Here is a 6284-nt window from a genome sequence, read left to right on the forward strand (position 1 = left end):
GTCAAAATTTGGGACCGTCTCCCTTCATCCCTCCCAACATCGAAACTCTGTGCCTTCGTCATCCCCGAGAGCCCATCCCCCACGACTCTACCCTCCTCACGGATCTCTACCCTCCCCCATGGGTCCGTTGCCCCTCCCAATTCTGAGACCACCCCATGGTTTGAGCTTTTATTTTTAAAAAAATCATTAATACATATAAATAAATATATAATTATATTTTTATTGTTTTGTTAGTAAATTGATTGTAGAATTAGGATTAGGATTGTAAAATTAATTTTGTAAATTTTATTGTATAGGGATTATAAAGAAGATAAAATGTAGTTTAGTTTAAGTTTAAATTTAAATTAATAATATTATTAATTAGATTAAATTAATTTCAGATTAATTGAAAGTTTTTGTTATGATTTATTTTTTTTAATATAATTAGTTTTAATTGTTAATTGTAAATGTTTAATTGTGGTTAGGTTTGACGCTTTTTGTTGTGGTGATCCCATTTGTGGATAGCTCCGAGCCACCGCCCATCGCCACCTCCACAGAGGTGAGGTTAATTATTTTTCATTTTTTTTATAGTTAAGTTAATTTTAATAATTTGATTTAAATTTGATAATATTGAAATTGTGAAATTGTTGTTAGGTTTGTATTTTTTCTTGTGGTTGATTGGATTTGGTGGTTATCCCATTTGACAGCTAAGCATTTATCTTGGACGAGGTAATTCACTGAAACTTTAATAGTATATTTATATATATATATTAAAAGATATAGTTATATTAAATTTAGTGGAATTTATGATTAAAATTTAGTGAAGATAGGTTATGGGACTGTGTGCTGCGGTGATATAAGGTTTGAATTATTCATGTTGATTGATTGTTTGATATTTGTGTATTACATGTTGTGTATATGTACTTTTTGAAATCAGGAAATATTATAGAAAAGCAAAACTCTGCCACCCTTTTATAATAAGTTTTTATTCACAACTTAGAAGTTTTCAAATTATCTAAACACATATATATAATTAAAATGCGTTTTGTTATGTCTAAAAGTGCCGACAACGGGATGATGACATCAAGTGTGGGTACTACGTAATGAAGTTTGCAAGGGACTTCGTTTCAGGTCTGTAACCGACGCTGAACCCCTGATTTTTAGTAGTGACATGTCATATAATACAAAAATATCAAACAATCAATCAACATGCATAATTTCAATCTTATATCAGTGCAACACACAGTCCCATAACCTATCTTCACTAATTTGCAATCCTAAATTCCACTAAATTTAATATCACTATATCTTTCAATATATATATATATATACACACTATTAAAGTTTCAATAAATTACCTCATGCTATCCACAAATGGGATCACCACCAAATCCAATCAACCACAACAAAAAGAGTAGAACCTAACACCAATTAAACTTTTACAATTAACAATCAAAACTAATCATATAATTATATTACAAAAATAATTTAAATTAAACCTTCAATTAATTTAACCTAATTACAAATATTATAAATGTAAATTTAAACTTAAACTAAACTACATTTATCTATATAATAAAATTTATAAACTTAATAATACAATCCTAATCCTAATCCTAATTCTACAATCAATTTTCTAATACAAAAATCAACATATAATTATATATATATGTTTATTTATATACACACACATACGTATATATATTAATAAAAAAAATACAAATCTATGTAGGGGCGGTCGGAGATGCTTGGGCTCCTCCTTCTCGTCGTCGGCGTTCGAGAGTAGGTTGAGAAGAAAGGAGACCCATGGGGGAGGTCTCTGAATTGGGAGAGGAGGCAGAGACATGTGGGGGAGGCGGAGGCACAGAGTTCCAAGGTCGGGAGGGCCTGGGTTTACCAGCTGTCTGTATCGCCTCTGTAATTTTCATTTGAGGGGATCAGGAGGGAATGAGGAAGATGACTAAAAAGTTGACCTATATCAATCTAAGCATCAGTTTATCTACTGTTAATAATCTGACATCATTTTTCTTGATAGCATCGATTCTAAACCGATGTTATCCTAACTAATAATGGAACGCTGTGTTTCATTGGAACAGAAGCGTCAGTTCAAAACCGACCTATTGAGCCTCATGTACCAATGTGTGGTAGTAACTGACGTTGTTAGTTAACAGTTAATTCAGTTGTGAATTGATGCTACTGACCTGAGATTATCAATTGCGACATTAACAAGTGACGTCGTAGGTGCTTTTTGGCGTAGTGTCTCTTTGATAGTAGTGAATGGATATCCTGGGAATTCCCTGTCGCACCCTACCCCGACAAAGGATATACAAGAACAAGATTTAAAATGGTTAACATAGGGCGAGCATTCCATGCCAATTTCTCGCTCCATTTTATATATTCCTAATTCCAACCCATAAATTTATATATCATGTAAAAAAAACAACCGAATCAAATTTCTTTTGTACTATATCATTATGATTATCATTAACATTCAAGACCATTACACTGTGTATTTTAAATAGTGTTTAACTCGCTAAACGAGTCATTAGGCCATAAACGTGCAACCTAATGGGATTAACGGTCCAGGGTTAAAATTTTGGTAAAAAGGAATGGATATTTCATTAAAATGTTAAGTTTTACATGGGATCCCATAATGAACGTTTACAAAGTTATTTACAGTTCCAAAAATGTCATTACAACTCAAAAATTACAACCCACCGACCTACGCAGAAAAAATAGGGTTTAACCCTAGTTCATCTGAGAAACATTGGCCGTGATGGTCAAGTTGCTGCATAAGTACACATCGCCACCTAAGTTCTCCAACTCATGACTGGTCAAGCTTTCCTTTCCCCTTACCTGCACCACATAGCACTTGTGAGCCAAGGCCCATCAAGAAAACTTAAACATGCTCATAAGAAGTTAATAATGCATTATCAAACTGTAACGACCCAGATTTTCAAGACTCAATAATGCGGAAATATAAATGTTTTCATTTAACAAAATGTCTCAAAAACCCATAGAAAAAAAACTTTTTTTAAAAAGTCGTATGGCCATACTTAACATTTAGTTACAAACATGTTTTATAAAGATTAGAGTGAGCCTAGTTTAGGAAAATTACACAACATTTCCAAAAATAAAAAGGCTTCCCAAAAGGTCGGTCCACATGTACATTTGCAAGGAAGACTCCAGCGCTCACTGCTCTGCCTTACCCTTGCACTTACCTACAACATGAAACAACTAGGTAAGCGAAAACGCTTAGTAAGATCAACTTTCAAACAAGCATATAGAGAATTAGGGTTCCGGACCCATCCGGGACCCTACACAATCAATTTCAAGAACGCAAAAGCATCCTGGCAAACTTATGGTCATGCCTGATAACCATTGATAAATTAATTCATAACTAGATAAAAAAATCCTGCACTCAGAAAAATCCCAGAACAAGCAGATATATTATATCACAACTATATCTTATCAACAATTATATCCCTGCACTCAGAAAATCCCAGAGCAAGCAGATATATTATATCACAACTATATCTTATCAACAAATATATCCCTGCACTCAGAAAATCCCAGAGCAAGCAGATATATTATATCACAACTATATCTTATCAACAAATATATCCCTGCACTCAGAAAATCCCAGAGCAAGCAGATATATTATATCACAACATAATTCGAGACCAACGCTCGACAATTCCCAACAATTCATGCGTAACGCACCCTCCAACATAATTGCTAATCTGTAAAAGAGAACCGAGTCCCCACACTAAGATCTAGCCAATAAATACTCTCATCAATGGTAACTATCGTGTTACCTAGGGCATCGCTACTTATACAAGAGTGTAATCCAATTTACACGGTTTTACGGAGACTTCTAAGTTAATCAGTGGTGCTGGTGAGCAGTTGCCCCTAGGGTGTTCAGCCTCACTCAATCTTGGCAACCCCTAGTATCTCTAGGCACTCTCACTGAATGGCCAATATTCACGGATGCTATCCGGGAATAACTTATCAGAGCACTTGCTCGGATTCTAACCGTCCAATGATTAAGTAAGCATGAGGGCCCCTAGGTCCCATTTATCTTGGTGCCCCTAGGTTTAACCAGCTTATCCTCATCTCATGGCCACTCGTCGCGGTAATGAACCGGACATAAATAAAATCAAGCAGTGTGATGGGGATCAACCGTCTAGGATATGACGGACTTCTACCGTTCATATTTTCTAAATCAGCACTCACTAGACTAACGTCTCTAAGCAACTTTCTATGACAGCCTATATATGTGCATGTATCCCTATACTAACATACAAGACAATAATCATTTCATGTTGCATCCATACAATATAAGTTGACTTACTTGGAGTCCTTAGCGCACAGCAGGTTTTCACCCTCCAACGTTCAGTCCAGTTACGCTTAGCCAATACTGTAGTTATCCATACAGTATACTCGGATTAATTATGGCACTCATAATTCATTATTATTATTTTGGGTAGTTTGGTCATTTTAATAAAAGTCATTTGTAAGGATTTATAATCCTTATTTGGTTTTAAACCTATTAAGGAAAGTCATACAAAATATTCGAGACTAAACCCTAAGTCTCGGGGAGACCTATCCTAAGGTCTCGATACCTAGGCTCGGGTATCACAATGGTATTTCCCCACAACCCGCTAAAAATCTTATTCTTTCAAGGTATCGCTATTTACCCGCACTTTCGACTAGTCGGTTAAAATATGTAAGATTTTAGCCGGTATTATATCCAGAAAATACAAATAAATTCCTTAATTATTTTTAAAGAAAATAAACTCTTTAAATTTTCCTTTTATTTTTCTTAAGGTTTTAATATCTAAAAACCGTTTTAAGAAAATTGCCTAATTTGTCTTAATTAGGAAAACCGTTATAAATTTCTCATCTTGACTAATTAATTTTCCAAATGAAATTAATCAATTTTTACTTACTAGAAAAATAATTCATTTGATTATTTTCTCAAAATATAGGGTTTTAAACCCTCTTTTAATTTATTAACTATTAATAAATTAAATCTCTTATTTTTAGAAAGAATAAAAACTCTTTAATAAAAATAATTCACTTAAACTCAAAGGGGTAATTTTAGTGAAAATATGATTTCAAGACTTACCATTTTATATCTTGAAATAAACAAAATTTTACTTTTTACCTTATGTTCCAAAATCTCATTTTTATACTAAGTGTGAAAAACCTATTTTTCACATTTTTAACTACATACTTCGTTAGTTCATAACTTGAAATTTACTTACCCAATTGTTACCAAAATTTCCCAATTCCATTTTTGTTATGCCATTTAGGTCTTTGTAAAATCTTAGGTCAAAATGAGCATTTTTGATTGGTGAAATCATTTTCCAACAATGAGGTAAAAATGACCTTATTTTCAAGTCCTTATTTTTTTTCCAAACTTTGACAGTTAATAACTTTCAAACCGTTCAATATTTTTAACCAAATTTTACAGTGGAATAATAGGTTATGCCAGAAATATGTACACAAAATTTTAGAAAAAACTGGGTTCATTTGCCCTATACAGTGGCTGTCCAAACTTGGTTCCGAAAATAAGAATACGAAAAAAACTGTTTTTTACCTAAACTTTGAAATAGCATAACTTACTCATTTCTAAACATTTTTTAGTGTTTCAAAAGCTCAATTTTATGTACTCAATCTCAAAAACATGACAGTACAATTTAATTTTACAAAACCAATATACAGTGGCTGCTTGACCCCTTGGAAGTCACAGCTTAAAACATGTTTTGTTTTAGGGTATCCTACAAAACCCTTGGGGGTTTTGGTTCCCATTTTCAAAAATCAATACTCATGCATCATAAAAATTATTAAAAAACTACCATTACCTTATTACATCACCAACAAGAAACTTTAAGCATTAGATATACAAAATAATGCTTAAAACTAAAAACCCTACAACAAAATCATCAAAAGTAAACTTTTTACCTCTTTGGTGTTCTTGCTTAAGGTTTGGACCTTCCTATAAGCTTTGACTCCTTCAAAACCTTTCAAAAACCCTAACCAAGTTCCCCCAACAACATAGTTAATTAGCTATTTGAAACTCTATGCTTAAAACTTTACAAAAGCCTAGATTAGTGAAACTTTACCTTAGGGAAAAATACTTCCTAGACCAAGACTTAGCCTCCAAGTTTTCCTTGGTGTTCTTGAGGTTGAATATTGAGAGAACACTTTGAAAGGTCTTCAAAAATCAGATGAGTGAATGAGAGAGGGAGAGTGGTCGGTTCTTAGTGTGGGAATTGCTCACAAAACTCTTCAAAATA

Source organism: Humulus lupulus, chromosome 3 (genome assembly GCF_963169125.1).
Source record: "Humulus lupulus chromosome 3, drHumLupu1.1, whole genome shotgun sequence".
NCBI lineage: Eukaryota > Viridiplantae > Streptophyta > Magnoliopsida > Rosales > Cannabaceae > Humulus > Humulus lupulus.